The sequence below is a fragment of the Xenopus laevis genome, chromosome 7L (genome assembly GCF_017654675.1).
Source record: "Xenopus laevis strain J_2021 chromosome 7L, Xenopus_laevis_v10.1, whole genome shotgun sequence".
NCBI classification, from domain to species: domain Eukaryota; kingdom Metazoa; phylum Chordata; class Amphibia; order Anura; family Pipidae; genus Xenopus; species Xenopus laevis.
Genome location: NC_054383.1, coordinates 27,832,670 through 27,855,617, shown reverse-complemented (window position 1 = coordinate 27,855,617; position 22,948 = coordinate 27,832,670). Strand labels below are relative to the sequence as shown.

General features: G+C 40.9%; 1 protein-coding gene across 5 annotated transcripts in view; it reads left to right on the top strand.

Moving 5' to 3' along the window:
• The window catches only part of ldb1.L (LIM domain binding 1 L homeolog), a 54,315-nt gene that overhangs the window by 12,494 nt on the left and 18,873 nt on the right, over positions 1-22,948 (top strand). Inside the window, 1 exon segment of one of the 5 annotated variants that reach the window (NM_001087080.1) lies at positions 11,370-11,673. The exons of the other annotated variants lie outside the window; for them this stretch is intronic. The gene's annotated coding sequence lies outside the window, so the exon portion shown is untranslated. 5 annotated transcript variants of the gene reach the window in all.

Genomic DNA, 22,948 nt, shown 5'->3' with positions numbered 1-22,948 from the left:
GCCCGGGCCTAGGGCGGCATGCCGCCCAGCCGTTCTATAGGGAGCACCGGATACTTGAAAAACTGGAGAGCTGCTGAAATAAAAGCTAAATAACTCAAAAACTACAAATAATAAAAAATTAAAACCAATTGCAAATTGTCTCAGAATAACTCTCACTATGTCATAGTACAATTTAATTTAAAGGTGAACAACCCCTTTACCATTACTTTACCCATGCTACTGTTACCCACATTACGTTATGATCAATTACTTGGCCAATCAGGTTTGTGGAATGTGGATGCTTGGAAAGTCTGAGTGATTTTCTGCTCTTCTAGCATGAATACAAAATTGAATTCATCACAAAAATTGTGACAGTTGACAGATCTGAGATATATATATATATATAAGCATACATATAAGCTTACATATACAAGCATATGTAAGGAGATTGCAGTCACTACACAGTTATTACATCCATAAATGATAACTAAATTAGAACAGAGCACTTAGAACAAACCATGAATAGCCTAGCTCCTTCGTTTTAACAGAATGATTCTTTTTTAAAGTTAATTAAAATTATTTTTTTCACACCATGGGTTCCTATGTTTTTAGAAAGCTCTGTTATTTCTTGCAGATGTGGCATTTTGCTCTGCCTATTTATTTTGTGAGATATATCAATGCTATTTAACAATGCTGCTGTAGTTTAATGCCATACTAGCCGGCCTGTGCCATCCATTCCTAATTAGCATGGCTTCTCCTGCAGGTGAAGGCACGGGTGGTCATTGGGATCTTCTATGAATTTTCTGTGTCCTTGGAGAATTCCTAGAACTCAGCCTCTTTCCCAGCAGCCTAATTCATTGACCCTAATCTCTTCTTGTAGATTGCCATAATGAGTAGAGCTTTATGATATGGAGAATTGTAGCATAAATGCACATTTGGAAATTCTCTTCAACAGAGGAAGTTGGTATTTCAAAATGGTATTTTATCACTGCTGATTTTATCTGAGGCTCAGGATATTATCCGGAATTTCTATTTGATCACAGTTTGCTTTATAGTTATGGCAGCTGCCAATCCATTTTTACTAATGAATCTTTCCATAATTTGGATCTTCATAACTTTTCTATTAGAAAATCATGTAAACATTAAATAAACCCAATAGGCTGGTTTTGCTTCCAATAAGGATTAATTATATCTTAATTGGAATCAAGTACAAGGTACTGTTTTATTATTACAGAGAAAAAGGAACATTTTTATTATATATATATATTTTTATTATAATGGAAGCTATGGGAGAGCTTTCTGGAAAACGGGTTTCCAGATAACAGATCCCATACCATTTGTTCAGCGGCTCATCAGTTTGGAATTTCTGCAATCTGGTTGCTGGGGCCCAATTTACTCTAGCAACAGACAGTAGCTTGAATGAGAGACTGAATAGCAAAAGTAAGTAGTAAAAAGGAACAACGATAAAATTATTTCTTCAAAGGGCAATCATTTATCGGCTGCCGGGATCAGAACTGGTAAGAAGCATAAAAGAAAAGCAAATAATTCAGAAAGATAAAATGAAGACCAATTGAAAAGTCACTAAGAGTATGGCATTCAATAACATACTGAAAATGTACCTAAACTTGAATTACCCCTTTAAAATCATTGATAAAAAAAACAAGATGAACTTTACCTATATATAGAGAAATACAAGTATAAGTCACAGCAGCACCAGATTCATTATAAGAATTAGGCAAAGTGTGTCGCATCTGTTTACTCAGACATTGTGAGCAGCACCTGCACCTAATTCACACTTTGGGCTCCTGCTGGTCTGTTTCCTGTCAGAGTGTAGAGCCCTGACCTGGATAATCATTAGGAAAAGTAATCATTTTCTCTTGCTCATGTTGTGAGCGTGTTTATTAGGAAGTACTTGCGGAAAGACTTGTGCTTCACGACTGATTTTCAGGTACATATTTGCAAAACAGCTGGTGGACATGTATTGTTAAAATCTGCAATGGTGGAGATGTTTGGTGTTTACCAATAATGAAAGTAATGGTGGACAACCTTAAAATTAAACCTTTAAATTAAACTTTTGTATGATGTAGAGAGTGGGATTCTGAGACAATTTGCCATTGGTTTTCATTTTTTATTTTTTTGTGGTTTTTAAGATATTTGGTTGTTAGGGTGCAAAATACCCTAGCAGCCATGCATTGATTTGAATAAGAGACTGGCATATGAGACGGTCGCGAAACAGACTATTGCAAAAGCATGGAAAACTAAACAAATTTCCTTTGTTGCTACCAAAAATAAAATTGACTGGATTGTGGGTCAAGAGAAACTGTCCAGTATCTTATTGGACTCCCAAAACTTTCTACGGGTTTGGACTCCATGGCTAGAATATAGGCATGGGGCGGATTATCCAATAGCTTTTTTGAGCATTTAAGTACTACTCTACCGTGTTACTCCTCTAGTGTATGAACCCTATAGTTTCAATACTAGGTTTTGTCAATTTGTAAGTGTGAACGTTTCATTGATATGATACAATTAATGAAACGGTTGGTTGTAAATTGTTTATTGTAATACTATGTTAAGATTGGATTTATACGGAAAATGATTTGTGTAGCAAATTTCCAAGTGTGTTTTCTTATACTATATGGATACTATCATAACTGTATTGCATTGCATTTCTCAGTTTTGTAAAACAATAAAAATATTGAAATATAAGAGACTGGCATATGAAAAGGAAAGACTGGAGTAGAATGTTGAGTGATAAAAAGTAGCAATAACAATTAACTTGTAGCCTTACAGAACACTTGTTTTTAGATGGGGCAGTGACCCTCATTTGAAAACTGGAAAGAGTCAGAAGAAGGCAAATAATTAAAAAAAATATATAAAAAAGAAAAAATGAAGGCCGATTGAAAAGTTGCTTAGAGTTCGCCATTCTATAACATACAAAATTAAGCAACCCTTTAATGATCTGATCAGTTGTCCTTTGTGCTGTGGGGATGTTGCGGGTTGAATGCTATAAACTGGTACTTATTCCTCTGTGGTTTAATTTTGGTATCGCAGCACCTTGCTTCCATCCAAATCCATCAATAGTGGTTCCAAAATATAGGTGTCGATACAAAACAGCGCAGAAGTACTGCTGCAAAAGTGCCTTTATTTAATATGACATGTTTCGAGCACCAAGGCTCTTTATCAAGTGTATGATGTTGCATGTTGGCATTCTGCCATTTACCCAAATGATGATATTTGAGAAGGAGCAGAATCTCCTCTAATGCCCACATTTTCCAATGCCTTATACACAAGCTGAGATATGGTATTGGCCTATTTTGTTGTCAGCTTGGGCAGACCAACCAAGAACCTCACACAACAGTCAAAACTGTCTTTCCCAAGTGCTTTACATACCTTTGGGGTCTGGGAACTATGGTCGAAATCTCCAAACTGCCCAAGCGAATCTGGGCATGCACGGCCACCTTTTTGTGTGTTTAACATCTAATTAGGAATATAACCAACAGTATTTTGATTACACTTCAAAAAGGCACAAATGCCCATGACAAAATGTTTCTGAATTGTAAACCCTTTGGTAGTGGGAAAGGGCTGTTGTTCACGGTCTGGCTTATTGATGTTTGTCTAATTGTTTGTTTTCTTAATGCATCACTTAGCTGCATCCAAGCGGTTACTGTTTACAACAGGAAGTGTTTCCCAAATGCAATCAATTATACATCTTAGAGTTCCTTTGCTGGTGTGCTGAGCCAGTGCCCTTTACAGCTATTATTACAAACACTATTGATAACACTGCAACTGCCTGTTGGGCTTTTGATTACTGGGGGATAACCTCAGTGATCAGAATGTCATCACCTGCAGGCAAACATATTGCGGCTCCTCCAGATGGAGTTGGCAGTTTATCGGCCCATGGATGGAGTCCACATGTGGTTCTGCCTAGCCAGATATCAAACAGGTTTAAAAGTCCCATTGGGCAAGGCCTAATTTTGTTCACTAATGTGATGTGCCCCCCCCATAGGTCCCCAATATAATCCATTATTGGCCTGGGGTCTAAACAATCGGATTGTCTGATTTGGCCCACTATGCTGTAATGAAATCAGTACATGGAGTGCTGGAGCACTGTCTGCACAAAAATACCCGTTTGAACTCTTTAAATGATCTTTGTGTATTAAACATGGCATTTTACAGGCAGTTAGGAGTGTCGATTCTACCACTGTTTTCTGCAAGATGGCAGTGACAGAACACCCTATGTGCCAGCCATCAACTTTACAGAATAACAATCTTATTAACTTAACCTCCACACCCAAAAAAGGTCCCACTGATGCTGGGGCCCATGGCAAAAGCTCTTTCTGCTCTATCCAAAAATTATCCCTGTTGGGACATGGAACCTAGACCACTGGGGGCAGAAACAGCTTGTTGGCTCTGGAACTGTGCAGGTTTCTTTAAAATGAGTAATTAAACATTTAAGGCCAGGGAGCAGAGCAATTTGTAACAAGGCAGCATCTTTCCCACAGCACCTCACCCTCCTCATTAGATGTGTCAGTAGGAAGCTTTTCTGTGTTACCTTGTGTGGCCTGTAATGCAATGGATTCGCTGCTTGTAAAGCGTTCTAGGCATCTCCTGTTACCAAACAGTTACTGTCTCGCTTATCTCCTGCTTCATGGGGAGAAGCAAGCGAAACGATCCATTTGTACACTTTCCTTTCATCATGTTTGTTCGACCTACATGTACAATGATGTATGTTTAATTCATGGGTTGGGAGCGTTCGACAGTAATTTAATATTTCACATTTGTAGCCTTAACATTTGGAATAGTGTCTGTGGATGGATTTTCACACTTATACAAATACATTTTCACTCCCCATTCATGACAAGGATGTTGTCTGTTAGTGGTGATGGATAGTAACTAGCATTTTGAGTATTGTCCTGACAAATATGATCTGAACATTGTAAAATATGGAAATACAAATGTCACCCATTTATTTCTTTATTTTTTCCTCATCAGTGAAGGAATCTAAAATGCCCCATAATGCTTTAATAATTGCTTTTGTTATAGAAAGTTTATAACTACAGCACAAGAAGTGATCTGCTCAGAGATACTAGCAGCATTCAGCCTTCGTGATCTAGTCTAGACCAAGCCAGAAGTTTATTGGCCAGAGTGTAGGGCCAAAACGGCTATCTCCTGATCAATATCTGATCAGTGCCAGACTAATATATGGGGCTGTGACAAATCCGCATAGCAGTTCTGGGCCAAATAACATTATTGCTGAGACAGGCACCCTGGCCCTGTTCTACTGCGAGGTGCTGGGTGTGACTATTGTGCACAATAACTTCCTTGCTCTGACAGCCAGATGCACAGATGTAACAGAAGGGCCAGAAAGAGGTATGTGCTTAGTGTCCTCCCAAAGTTGTGCCCTAGGCACGTGCCTCTTCTGCTTACCCCTAGTTCTGGGAACCTGTTGGATAGACCCATCTTGTGATTGTTGGTGCAGAGAAAAAAAACCTTCTTCTTTGGCTACAAACCTATCTTCCATTGCCTGTAGGGATGCACCAAATCCATTATACTGGTATTCAGGTGAATCCTTTGTAAAGCATTCAGCCAAATCCCAAACAGAATCCAAACTCTAAAAATGTTCTTGTAGGTGTGAGCAAAAGTCACATGACTTTAAGGGTTCGGATCCTGCTGAAAAAGGCTTGGATTCAATTCAGCCAAATTCTGAACCAAAGCCTGGATTCCATGCACACCATAAATAATGAATTCCTATTGCAGAGATGTCAGCTAGTCCAAGTTGGGATGTTAACAGACCCGGATTTGTGGCAAGGTCACATAGGCCCAGGCAGTTTTGGGCGCCCTCATGATCAATATCTGGGAGATATTTGGCCAGATCTCAATTGGGCAGGTTCAAAAATTGAGTTGTGTGAGGACCACATCAGTGCCTTAAAGGGATGGTACACCTATAAGTTAAAGGGATACTGGCATGAGGAAAAAAAAATGTCAAAACGCACCAGTTAATAGTGCTGCTCCAGCAGAATTCTGCACTGAAATCCATTTCTCAAAAGCGCAAACAGATTTTTTTACTATTGTTTTTTTTAAAATCTGACATGGGGCTAGACAGTCATGTGACTTGTGCTCTTATAAACTGCAGTCACTCTTTACTGCGGTACTGCAAGTTGGAGTGATATCACCCCCCGCCCCAGCAGCCTAACAACAGAACAATGGGAAGGTAACCAGATAGCAGCTCCCTAACACAAGATAACAGCTGCCTCAATAGTAAAATCCAGGTCCCACTGTGACACATTCAGTTACATTGAGAAGGAGAAACAACAGCCTGCCAGAAAGCAGTTCCATCCTAAAGTGCTGGCTCATTGACTTGAGATGGCTGCCTACACACCAATATTACAACTAAAAAAAAATACACTTGCTGGTTCAGGAATTACATTTTATATTGTAGAATTAATTATTTGCAGTGTAAACAGTAGTGATGGGCGAATTTGCGCGAAATGACGAAAAATTTGCGAAACGGCGCCGGCGTCTCGTTTTTGACGCCGGCGCCCAATTTTGACGCCGGCGCCTGTTTTTCGGAAAAAATGTTTTTGATGCCAGCGATTTTTTTTGTGGGCGTTTCGCAAATTTTTCGCCGCAAATTTGCGCCTGGCGAATAAATTCGCCTATCACTAGTAAACCGTGTAATATAGAAATAAAACTACTTCATAAAAATTAATCACATAATCCCTTTAACTTTTTGCATGCAACTATTTATTTGGTCTTAATTTTTTCTTTTTTAGAGTTTTTGAATTATTTAATAACTTCTGACTCTTTCCAGCTTTCAAATGGGGGTCACTGACCCTATCTAAAAAAGCCAACGCTTTCTATTCAGGCTCTCTCCTATTCATATATCTATCATATTCAAATCTCTTAATCAAATCAATGTATGGTTGCTGAATTTGCGAACTGGAGAGCTGCTGAATAAAAAGCCAAATAACTCAAAAATCACAGATAATAAAAATGAAAAACAATTTCAGATTATCTCAGAATATCACTCTCTACATCATACTAAAAGTTATTTTAAAGGTGATCAACCCCAACCCCCAAAGTCCATCATGTTGCTGTGAGCAGAGGTCTTCGCCCACAATTTTGCATATTTTGGGTTACAATTGATTATTTTGGTGCATAGATCAAACTTCCCATGTTCTATAACGATTACTAAAGATGTTACGGCAGGATTCTTTCTTTTCCTAAAGTTGACCACAAAGGGACTGACTCTAACTTTATCATTCTTACTGGACTTTAGGCGAAGTCGTCAGATATTAAGAGCGAACAGACAATTCATCATAACATTCTGTAAAGGAAAAGTGTCCCATACAAGAGAATAGAACTGGCAAATTCACTTTTGCTGAATCATTGGTGTGAATTTGTCAACCACATGAGTGGGTCACTGTCCTAAACAAGCAGATCTGTAGATAAGTGGGTGGGAGGTGTGCCCCATCACTTTTGTATTTGTTAAACCTTTATACTCACACTTATAAAGAGGCATCAGAAGATTAGATTAAAATCAACCCACTTTCTCTACAAAATCTGCATTTGGCCAGGGGTCAATTGCAGCTGTTTCCAGCACTTGAGGCGGCTCCTGCAATGCCACCCCCCAGAACTTAACTTTTTGTACGCAATAGCACTCTTTGCACCAGAAAGCCGGATTTATGGTTTAAAAAACAAAAATCTGGCTCTTAAAGTTACCAGGAGAGGCTTCTTTTCCTCCCCTAGCAACCTGCTCAGCGATTTTTCGACTTGCCCCATGTCAATCGAGTACAATTTCCGATCTGCCTGTGGGCTGAACAAATGAAGGATGGACCAGAAGCCATACATACTCTTTCGGACCTGTGCCATCTCCAAAGTGATTGGGATTGGCAGACCTACATACAAGCACAGAACATCATACAAAAACATTTACGATTACGGTTAGACTATGCAGGCAGGACACTGGGAAAGAACCAGATGGGAATAAATTCAAAAGGCCTGGGCCTAGGACAGCAACAGTTTAGGGGCGGCATGCTGCCCAGTCGCATCCTTAGGAGCACTCCGGTGCTTCACAGCCTGCTCACCCGCACGTGGAGGAGAGGTTTGGCGCTAGGACCATGCGTCAGGGGTGCGCGCATGTGAACGCCCAGCACCAGGACCATGCAGCCTCGGGGCACGCACTATGGAATTCTGGTCCTGAGGTTAAGGAGCATGATGGAAACCACACACAGATCAGACCATTTAAAAATGGAAAAATCTTCAACAATCATCTCAAGCCTTACGCATTTCGTGTCTGTCTTAAAACTTAAGAACCTGGTGGGCCCTGCCAATGCAAACCCCCTTAGTGCCAGAAACCCCAGCCCGATCGTGGCTGCAACAATTTAAAAATAAGGTGTGGGAGGGTGGTTGTGGCTTCAGCGAGGGGTACGGAGGTTTGGGTGAATATTTGGTGCATGATCGTGACCGATATCTTTGTACTATGGATATTGTTTTGTTCACCAGTCGAGCAGGTTTGAAATTTGAATCTGCCATTTCGGGCAGTGCATGGTGGATCAACTGCTAAGCAAGTGAAAAGGAGCTGCCGCATATCTCTTCACCTCTAGATGTTTTGATCACTTGATCTGTGACCTGAACTAATAGAACAATTCTTCACTACTGGGCCTGTACTGATAGAACCAGCGTGAAGTGCTGACCACACATGCAGCGTATAATGTATGTTCAGTGCTTCACCGTGGGCCCCGTTGGAAATAATAGGCTTCTGAATTGGACACACGTTATATCCAGATACTACATGGCAAATTGCCAGTTAATATAAATGTATGCTAAAGACTGCTTTGCCTTCATGTACAGGTGTCGAATCGATTATCCGAAAACCCGATATCCAGAAAGCTCCGAATTGGAGAAAAGTTGTCTCCCATAGACTCCATTATAATCAAATAATCCAGATTTTAAAAATGATTTCCTTTTTCTGTGTAGTAATAAAACAGTACCTTGTACTTGATCCCAACTAAGATATATAGTGAATAAAGTACCCCCTTTTGTAAAATATAAGGATATTATAAGTTACCGAGGAGTTTCATGACCATATAAAAACACGAGGCTGAAGGCCGAGTGTTTTTATACAGGTCATGGAACTCCGAGGTAACTTCTAATATCCTCATATTTTGCAACTGGGGGTAATTTATTTATTATAATACACAAATTTCGGTGAGTCATGTGACAGAAATGACATCAGAACTCACCGTTTATAACTGATGACATCAGAACTCACCGTTTATAAGGCTATAATTTACAAGATATTCATGTCTTTTGTGTATTATACAGTAATTAATCCTTATTGGAAGCAAAACCAGCCTATTGGGTTTATTTAATGTTTACATGATTTTCTAGTAGACTTAAGGCATGAAGATCCATAAAACCCCAGGCCCCGAGCATTCTGGATAACAAGTTCCATACCTGTACAATATGTCTAAATTAATTTCAAACTAACCATTCAGCATGTATTATGGTGCAGATTATTATTGCCATCATGACAGCATTTTACAGTGTAGCAGGCTATTGCCCAGAAAAAGACCCTTACTGTGGTTCAAAATTTTGACTATACAAATGCAAGAATAATTTTCGACAAAGGAAATTTGCTTATGCGCATGCATGAAAGGGGTGGGACTAGGGCTGCCTGTTTAGTAAATCCGGCCCTGCCGAAGTGCATAATCTAACTGATGTTATTTTCTATTTTGCCTTGTTGTACCCGCCAGCATTAGATCTGTACCATTGTTGTTTTTTAATGCAAAATGCAGTTTTATGGACAAGAAACACATGAAAAATGACCAAAAAGGTCAGATGCGCAAAAGCCCTTAATTGATTTTGATTTTGGGTTTCCTTGTGAGGCGACTTCGGAAAACCAAAGCGATACGTTTGCCATACCAGAAAGGCATTCCGGGGGAATTTAGTCGCCCTCAGTAGCGAAGATTTGTCGTTTGGCGTCTAATCTCCCCGTGTGCCACCACCCTTAGAGTTAAAATGTTGTTCCTGAATGCCACTTTAACTCAAAATTCACCCAAATTCACTGAACTGTCAAAATAGCTTTGTTCAAACTTTTTGAAAAAAATAATAATAATGAAAAAAAAAAAAAAAAACCCTGAAACTGTCATTTCTAAAGTTGTAAATTTGTTGTTTTTGATGTAAATGAGTATTTTCACTCCAACTTTGTTTTAATGCCACTTTGTGAAATTTCTGCAATTACACCTAGATCCATTCTAATATACCGATCCTTTATGGCAGCCTAGATTTTAACACTATATTTAGTATTTTTTTTATAAAACAACAAACGTTTTTAAAATGAAATTATTTAGTAAAAAACAAAAAACGTGTTTTTGGAACAAAAGTGTCCATATTTGGTTGACAGGCGTTGACATTTTATTTTCTATATTCCTATTTGATTTATGTAGGTATTACACTAGATTTTGACAGTGGCAGACAGCATTAGGGTAGGGGCAAACTGGGCAATTCAGGGAGATTTTGTCGCCTGGCGACTAATTGCCTCGTATTTGCGGCGACCAATCTCCCCGAACGCCTCTTGCGCTGGCTAAAATGAAAAATCGCAGGCGCTAAGCACAAATGAGAAATCGCAGGCACTAAGCACACGCGGCAATTCGTTCTTCAAAGTTGCCTTACAAGGAAACTTCGGGCGACTTCGGAAAATGAATTGCCGCGTGTGCTTTAGCGCCAGCGATTTTTTCATTTTAGCCAGTGCAGGAGTGAGGGAAGGTGTTCGGGGAGATTGGTCGCCGCAAAGATGATGTGATTAGTCACCAGGCAACTAAATCTCCCCGAATTGCCCAGTGTGCCCCTACCCTTAACATCAATTAGGGGGAATTTAAGTGCTGCAGGAATATCAACAGTCCCTTTTGCTTTTTTTGTTCCAATAATCCTATTTTTCCTCAGGCCCAGCAAATATATATATATTTTTATTGATCGGCTTCACACGCTGCTTGAAATCTGATCCCTTCTCTACTCTGGTCAGTTCAGACTGTAAATCATCATTAGAATTTCTGGCCACTACATTTTGTGTACACAATGAGGAAGCAGAGGGATAACCTCTCTCTTTTGTTGTTCCCTCAGCCTATGACTGCTCTGAGTCCCTCCCAACCTCTTCCTCCTCCTCCTCCTCCCCCTCTCCTGTATTCATGAGAGAGAGGAGCAGCCCTAGAGAGCAAGTAGAAAGGAGGAGGAGGGGGGGGAGGGTGCAGGGACAGGCCACCTCCTGGTCCTCTTTGTGGGAGACACAGAAAGGAGGGGGGGTGGTGTGTGTGGGAGTGAGTGAGAGCAGTGTAAGCTCCAGCACTCAGACTCCAGCTACAACCCATTAGAGGGCCCACAAGCCAGGAACAGGCTGGCGGTTGCAGGAGCAGCCATTGTTGAGAGAGAGAGAGAGAAAACCTTGCAAACAAAGAGAGAGAAAAAGAAAGGTCCTTCCTCCACCTCAGCCTTCCTGTTTCCCTTAGGCCTCCATTATTATTATAAGCAACTAGGCCGCAGCCAAGTCCTTGCAGCTTTTCTGCTGTTTCCTGCCATATTCTCTCATGTTCTGGGGGATTTTCTCAGTCATGTTTTAACTCCTTTAATTTTTTACATTCTCCCCCCCCCTTTTCCTTTTTTTGGGGGGTACCTATTGCTGAATTATTTCTTCAGGTAAGTGACTGCATGCATTTATTTATACGGAGAGCCTATTCAATCCCATTAACTTGCCGTATTTTATTGACTTTGCTTACAGAGGCCTAAGCACATTGTGTCCCAGGCCTGTGTATAAGGAGTGTGGGTGCTTGTCTGTATTGCACACGTTGTGGGGCAAACTTCTATGTTCGTTTGTAATTAATATTTATTTTTAGGGATTTTCCTGCCATTCCTGAACGCCAACTCTCAGGACTCTCTGCTAATGAGATATACTGGGAGCTGTAGTTCAACAGCAGCAGGTTGAAATTTCCTGTTCCGGCAACTTTAAAGAAAACAAAAACCCAATTGTGTTCTGTATTCCCGTCCTTAGCCACCTGGGTTGTCTGTCTAGCCTTTATTCTCTGGATTTCAACTGCCACAAGTTCCACCTTGTGTTATAAAGTTTTATTTGTAATTCCAATTGGATACACAGACTGGCAATGTTTATTTATTGTGCAGGGATGTTGGATATAATGTTGCCCTTCTGTCTATATCATTGGGTATTGTTTTGTTTAGCTTGCTTTGTAAATTTCTTTACAGAGATGAAACGTAACCTTGTGTCCATTCAAATGATATTATTATACATCATTGTATATTGATCTGCTTGTGTGGGTGGGATGGTGTCAAAGTATATTTGGAATGAACTACAACTTCCAGCATCCCTTGCGGCAGAGAGGTGCAACCTTGGGGTGCTTTATATTCATATTTAATGATCAGCCTTTGCAGTGATCATACGATAGTAATCTAAGGTGCAAAAAAAGGCACACTATCTTGCTGTTTACTTGCTGTAGCTGTTGTAGCTATGATGCCCTAAAGCATTAATAATGGTTTTTTAAATAAGAATAATACTCTGTGATGCTGTAAACGTTCCTACTTGCTGTTGACATACAAGTTTGGTAATACCTACTGTGCATACAAACGTCTCTTTATTTTTGCAGTTGGTTGTTCTCATTTTCTGTTGAATTTGGAGCAATTGGCGTGACCCATTGCCCCTAAACCGTAGCATTTTTCCAGCTCATTCTATAGGTTAAGGTTCCCTGTATTGTTCTTCCTATTGATTATTGAGATATTGTGCCAGTTCAGTGAACCCCTGGCTACAGGCTTCTTGCTAACCACTTGAGTTCATTTTAGGGTTCTGGCTCTGAATATGGCCACAGCACCCGCCAGTATGAATTACGGATATCCGGCTGCTATGGGTGGTAGGTGGTCAGAAAGAAAATCTGTCATCCTCCACCAGGTTGGTTTGTGTGTAATACAGTAGCTTTGAATTGTTCTGTTGGAATTACAGGGACCCCCATATGTGAGGAGAACCCGTGTTACACTGTTGAATTCCTCTTAGTGAGAGTACACTTTTTATACAAGCCCATTGTTTAATATGGGATCTTCTCTTACTATGTATGAGCAGTAGGCCAGGCATGAAGCAGTTAATGAGACAGTGCTTAGAGGAAGCCATGATAGAGACCCCCACCCCCTTTCCTTGCCGCCCCATCCCCCTCCACTTGCTTTTCTGCTGCATTCATAATCTCTGCTTGGTAAAACAAACGAGCTTGGGCTCCTGACAATCTGAACCTCACTTTGTCATTCTTGCCCACTTTGCACCTTCATGATGTTTAAGATTTATGCACGCATAACCTTATCCATACACTATACCATTTACTCCCTGTTTATTCCCCTTTAAAATAGAATGCACGTGTAAATTCCTTATGCAAGACAGCTTTTTAGCCTCTGAGGCTTATTTCCCCTTACAATGCAAAGAACTGGGGTGCAGAATATTCTCTACTGATTCATACTGACCGCCTTCATGCTTTTTATATTCATAATAGTCATCTTTGGTAATGGATATCCAACCGACATTACTTCCCTCATAATAAACTATATATTCAGCTCCCAGCTGACTGAAGTAAATATGTAGTTCACCCCCACCACCAGGAGGCCTGCAGGACTCTTTGCCCAGGGTAATAAGTCATAGCTCTTCAAAATAGCTTGCATTCCTTTTACTGTTTTCCCCCTATTCCCCCCCATAGTTGCATATAATTTGTTCACCCCTATTAAGGCTTTATAGCGTACCCCACATGTGTGCCATTGGTAGAGCCTTGTCTACACATTCTGTTTCACTTGTCTGAGAGGAATGTCAGAGTCTGGTGAACATTATTGAAAGTAGATATACATATTGCTTGCAATCTGCATTTTTGCTTAAAGGAACAGCTTCAGAAAGTCTACTATAGTTTATATAAACAAGCTGCTGTCTAGCCATGGGGGCAGCCATTCAAGCTGCTGGTGGAAAAAAGGAGAAACGGCACAGGTTACATAGCAGATACTGGATAAAACGCCATTGTATTGGGCAGAGCTTATCTTTTATGTGCTATGTATCCTGTACCTTTTCTCCGGCTTGAATGGCTGCCCCCATGTCTACACAGCAGCTTGTTTATATAAACTATCAGTCTTTCTGAAGCAAACACACAGCTTTTCCCAGTGCATGCTAACCGTATATTATATGTTAATTACTTTAATTTTTTGGTGTTGCTGTTCCTTTAATGTCTTAAAGGGATGAAGTAACTTCCCAAGGCTGGTTCGTGATACACAGAGGGGTTGCCATGTGAATGAAGTCCTCTGAGAATAAAAGTTTAGTGATTTATTATGTTTGCTGCCCTATTGTGAATATAGATTTTTCTCTGTATGCCTTTGCTTGGTGCAGAAAAGTTAATGGGATAATTATATGTTTAGGAGGTTCATGTACTGGGCTTGTCGGGCTCACTCACAAACTTATCTGTGCATTCTGCTTTAGAAGGCGATGTGTATAATTTATGGTCAATCTCAAGATCATAATATGGCATATGTGAGCATGCCTTTGGTTGGGTGCGGAAAGCAGCGTCAGATGTCAGTGGAGGGGTAAATTGGGTCATCCAAATAATGCTATGCAGAGCAACTGTTGTAGGTAGGAGACCTGGAGTGGAATCAATAGTTCAAGTACGACTCCCACCACCTTTAGCTGTCATTGGATGTTGAGTCTTAGTTCAATAAATGTTGTACTGTCCCACTTTATTCTAATAATCGGGCCTCACAACCCTTTTTTCCCTTTTTCTTCTTATCCCAGACCCTCCACGACTAAAGCTGGCCATAGACTCAAAGATCTGCTCGTTTGGCGACATCGCCAAACGAGCGGATCTTTCCCCGATATGCCACTAACGGCATGGCTATATCGGTGGTAATTCGAATTACGATACGCCAAGGAGCTCCGACTGGTCGGTCAGTTAAAAATCAAACCTTCCCGATCGATATCGTGGCCAGATATCGATCGGGAAGACCCGTCGGAAGCCCCCATACACGGGCAGATAAGCTGTCAAATTGGTCCAAACAACCGATATCGGCAGCTTTATCTGCACGTGTATGGCCACCTTTATAACAGACTGTTGGGCACTGTATCTAGGGCTTCAGTGAGTATTTAGGATGCTCAGAATGGGCAGTGATGTTCATTGGTTTGTAGATGTGGTCGCCAATCACCCAATCAGAATCTGCACTTTTGACCAAATCTGTGAGGTTGATCTGCATGCATTGGCTGGCAAGATAATACAATATTAGATCTAATCGCTTGGGTAACCTGAAAGTCCACCAGCTTTGATCTTTTATATCAGTGATGGCTGTTCATTGATAAGGTGTCAGACGCACATTTGGGATGATGTGGGCTGGGAATATTGAGTACCGAATTTCTCACAGATATACTCATAAGTACGAGCCCTCACAATATCCTTGGGCACATGGAACTCTTTTATTGATTAGGGACTTCTAGAACTTCTATTGCAGCTGTTTTACTTGGGCATAAAGGTTGAACTTGATGAGCTTGTCTGGTTTCAACCTTAACTACTATGTGACCATTCCATATTGTAGAGGTTTATCCACCTTTTGTTAAAAGGGGCGTGCAGTGTTTGGAATAAACATGCAGTTCCAGTCTTCCGGGAATGATAATGAGGATATACATAAGCGTGGGAGCTGTGATTGCATCAGGAAGGGGTTTATTCAGTGTGTGTGCAAATAGAGCATTGGCACTTGCAAACCCAGTTGTTTATATGCATTCATTTACAATTTATAGACTTTATTTTGAAAGATAACCTTTGTGAAGTGCTCACTATTTATTAATTCCATAGGTGTAGCAATAGTTATTAAAAACATACATCTCCGTTAATATCTCCAAAGCTTGTCCCACTGACCTACTCTGGATCCCTCAGGGGCATATCTTCCCTGTTCCTTACTGTAAAGCTGGCCATAGACCCAAAGATCTTATCATATGAATCATCGTACGATCGGACTTTCCCATCTCCCAACCTGCCACTAACCATTCCGTTCAAATAAAGTACAAAAGAAAAGATCAGCCGATGTTCTGCACCTGACAGCAATCGTACGAAAGTTATGTCCGACCAAAGCTAGCGACAGTCTCCCTCTGAAAATCGTACGATCGGCAATACACGCAGAGATATTACCCGCAGCCGACAGAAATCTTTTAACCTGTCCGATCGGCCAAATGACGATCTCCGCAGGACGAAAAATGTTGGGACTCTCCACACACGGTCCGAAAATCGTACGAATCCTCGATTCGTACGATCAGATCTTTGCGTCTATGGCCATCTTAACATGTCATATTGATGGGAATGGCACCGTTATGCTAACTAAGTGTACATGCCTGTACATTCTTAGGACTATGGCATGCTCACAGATAAATTTCGACATAATAATTGTCTGACACCTCTGAGTGCACCGATAGGGTCATGATAGTTACAGTGAAAGTATATGTAGAGGCAGTATGGCGCCACTAGGATTTCCAGTTTGGGTGGAGACAAACCTTCAAATTTGCCCTAAAATGGGACAATTCCTGATCAGCCATTAACAGTCTACGGAAAATCTGTTGTGCAGTAGTGGCAATCAGGCTCTTCAGGTGGCCAAACATAGGTCAGTCGTGAAACTGTTTCATATAGGGTTGCCACATTTTATTTATTTTTTTTAATGAGAAGCATTGGGGTGGACCGGTGATGTCGAGGGCGGTTGAAGGGGAACTATTGCGAAAATTAAAATGTTATATTCGTTTCAGCATACGAAATAAGAAACTTTCTAAATACAATCAATTATAGTCAGGTCTGGACTGAGAATTAAAATAGGCCCTGGTATTTCGGTACACAGAGGCCCAATCAGCCCACATAGAGGCCCAAACAGCCCCAGCCAGCCCACTAAATACTGACTTTCTATGGGACCTTACAGCAGCCCCTCTGGCATTTGCCAGAACACACAGATTGCCAGTCCGGGCCTGATTATAGTTTCTGAAATAAAGTTTATCTTTACTATTGCTCTCTCAGCATCTGTTTCTCTTCATTCTGTATTCATTCAGGAGTTGGGTGTCCGATGAATGAAACGATATCTTATATGGTGCCTCCTTTTGCCTAGAAGATGTATTAGAGCTTTCTATAAAAATCACCAGACATCATGTCTCTCTACATGCAGAATTTGTGCAAAAGGCAGTTATTTTGTTTGATTTTGTTTGTACTGGAATCAGTTATTTGAGTGAACTGCTTGGAAAAGGGAGCCCCCCTATAAAATAAATTGAATCATTCATCTGACACCCAATTCCAACATGAAGAGAAACCGATGCTGTGATAGGAATAGTGAAGATAAACTTGATCATTTCAGAAACAATGCAGAATTTTTAATTGGTTGTATTTAGAAAGTTTCTTACTTTAGTATGAGGAAGCTTATATTAAATTTACATTTTCACGATAGTTCCTCTTTAAGGGGTTGTTCATCTTTTTAGTTAGTGTGAAGGGTGTACAAGCTTTCATACACTCTATAAATATAAACATGCATATCTTCCAACAGCTATTATCATCTCAGCATATTTGAGAAACTCTTTTACTAGGTAAGCAATATTGTTCTGCACAACAGACTTCATTCTAAATGCAGCAGCGGGTCATATCAGATTGATAAAGGGAGGAGTACTGAGGACCACCGCTTGCACTTGACTTACAGAATATCTATAGGGGTTGCTTTCTGCTACGGTGGAGTAAACAATTGAACCCATGTGTCATGTTTTAATATGCATTATTATTGAAGCCAGTTCATGTCCTACTATAAATCTGCCTTAGCTTGATTTGATGAAGTAGAAAAGAAAGATGTCGCTTATTTAATTTTTTTTGGAGACAAGATTCTTCATTCAAAATTCTTTAATTTTGAGTCATGTGTTCCAGCTTGTAGACTCGTTTATATTTTTCTTGTGAAGGTATGGGACCCGTTATCCAGAAAGCTCAGAATTACAGAAAGCCCGTCTCCCATAGACTTTGATTTTAATCAAATAATCCAGATTTTTAAAAATGATTTCCTTTTTCTCTGTAAAAATAAAACAGTAGCTTGTACCTGTTCAAAACTAAGATATAATTAATCTTTATTGGAAGCAAAACCAGCCTATTGGGTTTATTTAACTTTTACATGATTTACTAGTAGACTTAAGGTATGAAGTTCCAAATTACAGAAATATGGATCATCTGGAAAACCCCAGGTCCTGAGTATTCTTGATAACGGGTCCCATACCTGTATTCCTTTTGTATAGAAATCTGCCCCGTGAGCATACTAAACATGGGGAGGCAGGTACTGTTTCATTGTATTGTCCACCAGCATATTTATGCTACTGGCCATTGGCTTCAAATGGGGTTTTTTGCTTTCCTTTGGTTCAACAAGCAGGCAGATTCAAATATAGTCAAATGGTTGAACTTGATGGACGTGTGTCTTTTTTTTTTTTTTCAACCTAACTTACTATGTTACTATAACTATAGAAGACCCAGCTGTAACAGGGGGGGCGAGGATAAGGGGGTCTGTTTCTTCTATAGCATTCAAATCCCCCTCCCCACCAGGGCTATGTTTAGGTCCGATGCCGCCCTAGGCATCGGACCTAAACACGCCCCCTACGCTGTGCGTGCTGATGTCACGGACGCGTTCAGCGGAAGTGATGTCAGTGCCCCTTGCGTGTGACGTCCCTTCTGCAGTCTTCCATCGGACCCCATACCTCCCAACTTTTTGGAGAAAAAAAGAGGGACAAGAAGTTGTATCGCTGCAATTTTTTTGACCTTGCCCATTTTTGTGGCCACACCCCCTAATTACCAAGTTCATTTTACAAAATTTGTCAAGTTGTCAAATTTGTCAAATGAAAGTTTGAACATATTACTGTTTTTTTTTTTTCTCCAGTTATTACAGTTTTGCTAATGAAGGTGAATTGCCCTTTAAGCTGTGAGTCTAACTTTTCCCAAGGGACCTGTTATCTTATATTGATACAATTACTTATTTGCTTATCTTGAAATTGTTACAAATGTATCTTCTTAACTGCAGCTGTTGCTGTTCTATGCTCTCTACCAACAGCTAATTAAGTTAGAAACTTTGTTTCTTTTTCTGGCTGTTCAGTGCAGAGAAAAACGTGACTTTCCAGTACAAATGCGGGGACTTTCCCTCTAAAAACGGTGCAGTTGGGAGGTATGCCCTACCCCTCACCCCCTCAGCTCCGTCACCAGATTTCCTAAAAACAAAAAAATAGGCCTCCCCTATATATAAATACGGCCCTGCTCCCGACGACACTTTTTCTTCTACTAATTCATGTGCTCATGCCTGTGCAAGTTAGCGGCAGGGGAGGGGGGTTGTAAACGGGGTGGGTTGCGGCCCAGGGCAGCTTTGCATGCAGGGCTCTCCAAAAGTTTTTTTTGGGGGGGGGGGGTGGCAATCACTTGTTACGCCCCTGCTAATGACCAGTGACACCAGCCTCCCATAATTCCCGGTCAGTCTTTTGCCTATGGACACGAAGGCTGCTCCCTACCCCTGTTCTATTGATTTGAATCCAATCAGCCTGCATGCACTCGCACACACAGTGTAGCTGAAGCTGAGGTCAGCCCAAATAAAAAAAAAAAAAAGGAGGCATCTCCAGGCTGTCCTCCTCTGCCCAGCTGCTTCCCTTCTCTTCTGCAGGCACAACGGATTTCTGCAATCCGAGTGTGTGTACGCGGAGCCAACACGAGTCTTCCGGATGTGAATAGAGAAGAGGATTCTACTAGAGGTCAGGTTCTGAAATCGGCCTGTGGATTTCAGCAGGCTGATTTCTGCCCCATCTGGCTCTATCCTTACTGCTTGGTGGTAATCTGACAATAAAGGAATGGCTTAGTGGCAATTGAGACATATAACCGGGGTAACCATAAACTGAAGCAACTGGGAGTGGTAAAGAGTAATCCTAAAAGACGAGATTTAGGGGCATACTTTAAGGGGCATAGTTATCAAAGTGTTTTATTAGAACTCACCACAGAAAAACTCACTCACTTTCTATTTAATTCTATGAAATTTTTAAAAGCATTTTGACCAAATGGTAAACTAAGGATGCACCGAATCCAGGATTCGGCCTTTGTTAGCAGGCTTCAGATTCGACTGAATCCTTCTGCCGGCCGAACCAAATCCTAATTTGCATATGCAAATTAGGGACGGGGAGGAAAATCTTGTGACATTTTGTCACAAAACAAGGAAGTAAATAATGTTTTCACCTTCCCACCCCTAATGCAAAATATGCAAATAAGGGTTCGGTATTCAGCCGAATCTTTCATGAAGTATTCAGGGGTTCTGCCGAATCCAAAATAGTGGATTCAGTGCATCCTTATGGTGAACTCCATTGATGCACACGATTCTAAAAATCCCATAGGAATGAATAGAAACTGAGTTTTTTTTTTTGGCAAATTCTAATCTCACATTTTGATAAATCTGCCCCTAAATTGTGCAAAATATTCTTCACTAGCAAAAGTTGTGCTACACTATATGGCATCTTTATAAAGTTTGGTTGTAGTTGTAGTCCATTGGTCCATGCATTGCAATCACCAATCACACTGTTTATAAATGCCATACACTTGCAATAAAAGCCACTGCTTTGGCTCCTCCAGAGTCCATGTATGAGGCTGTGAAGAAGGCCTACCTGACCAATATCTGGATAGATCCAAATCCTGTTGAGCAATGACCTGCTGTTGTGTTGTTTTTCTTTAAGCTTAAGGGTCAGGGTGCACTCTTAGATTCGGGCAGATTAGTCGCTCATCTTCTTCGGGGCGACTAATCTCCCCAAACTGCCAGCCCGGCTTAAATGTAAATCGCCGGCGGGATAGCACTCGGAACGCTTCGTTTTCTGAAGTTGCCTCTCGAGGAAACTTCGAGCGACTTCGGAAAACAAAGCACTCTGAGTGCCATCCCGCTGGAGGTTTACATTCCAGCTGGCGGGAGGCAGTTCGGGGAGATAAATTGCCCCGAAGAAGAGGGGATTCTTCCCAAATCTGAGCGTGTGCACTGACCCTAAAGCTCTTTTTACATTAGAATCTTGCCCTCAACTTCACATGATATAAAATCGTTATACAGCTTTATGAATGTGTGGTTAAGGCATGGGCCAATGCCTGTGAACCACCTTAGGGGCTGTCAAGTGTAATCTGAATTAGTGATCAGTAACCTACTGTTAATATTTAGCACTTGACAAGTACGAGGAAGACATGAACCGCCAAGATGAACCAGAATAAACAAACCCCATTGAAAGTGGGATGCACCAGCTTCATTGAGTAAAGCTTGGGCATGAGTGTGGTCAGTTTACTTTTTCTGCATAAAGCCTTTTCTTTGTAAATCCACCACCCGAGATTGCAGTATGCCTAATGCCCCCATCCTTCCGCTCCATTCTGTGCATTGACAGGACTGGACCCACACAACAGTGCCCACAAGGTACAGATATTGTATTAAATCCTTATTTCCAACTGCAGATGAGACTGAGAGAAGCATATCCACTCTGATTCCTGTAGCTGCACTCAGTCTGACTGGGCCATCAGGACCCTGGGGGAAAATCCCGGTGGGCCCGCAGGTGTTGTCCGGATTTCAGCCGCAAGATTAGGACATGTGCATGTATGTGCCGGGGGAGAGGGAAGGCAGTTGTGACAGGGGGCTGCAGGGTGGTTAGGGCAGGGCCCAGGGAGTTGCAGCAACGCTGGTTGCACTGCCAGTGGCAGCTTTGTCCTGAGGTAGGCTATATGGAGCGGAGTTCGCTCTGTGTAGCCACACTCAGGCCAAAGGTATGGGATCCGTGATCTGGAAAGCCATTATCCTGAAAGCTCCAAATTTTGGAATCGTAATCTCCCATAGACTCCATTTTATGACTAGGGCTGAATTTTTAAAAATCATTTCTCTTTGCTCTGTAATAATCGAATAGTACCATGTACTTGATTCCAATTGAGAGATAATTAATCTTTATTGAAGGCAAACAATGCATTTTAGGTTTAAGTAATGGTTAAATTATTTCTTTAGTAAGCTTAATTATGTAATGATCTGGAAAACCCCATGTCCCAAGCAGTGGAAGGAAAAATACCCCTGACATCTGTGAGAAATGGACATGGACAAGTGCAAGTGGTGTTAATGCATTATTGGCCTAAAACAACTAATCTTCTGTTCAGAAACCATAAGTGCTCGATAAATTGTCCCCTTATGTTCTCTTTTACATGCCACGATCCACTTTCAATTGCCACTTTCGCTTGTACAAGCGCTAATCCACCAAATATGACTTATCTGCCTTATTTGCACGTTGGGCTCCACTGTGTAAGCGAAGTCCTGTATAGTGATGACCAATTTATTCGCCAGCCATGGATTCACATCAAAATTCCGAATTTCACCATGTGCAAATTTTGTCGCGAAACTGTGGTAAAAATTAGCAGCAGAAAAATTTGCAGAGAAAAAACGCCCATTGACTTTAATGCATTCGGAAACAAAAAAAGTCACCATAAGAAAAAATGCCCATTGACTTTAATGCATTATGACAAAAGTTGCCATAAGAAAAAGTGCCCATTGACTTTAATGCATTAGGGGGAAAACAATCACCATAAGAAAAAACGGCCATTGCCTTTAATGCATTTGGAGCAAGCAAAATTGTTGCGCGTGTAAAAACGCCCATTAAAAAATGAATTAAATTTTTCTCGATTTTGTGATTTTTCTGACATGTTCGCTAACCACTAGTCCTGTATAGAGCAGGTGTTTACTTTTATGGCTGCTAGATGTCGGCCATGCGTTGGCAGAATCCTTGGTCACCTTTGTTAGCAAAACTGTAATAACTGAAAAAAACAAAGAAATATGTTCAAACTGTCATAACCTGGCAAATTTTGTAAAATGATCTAATTAGGGGCTGTGGCCAAAAAAATTGTCGTGGTCAAAAAAAATTCCCCACGCAACTACTTTTTTG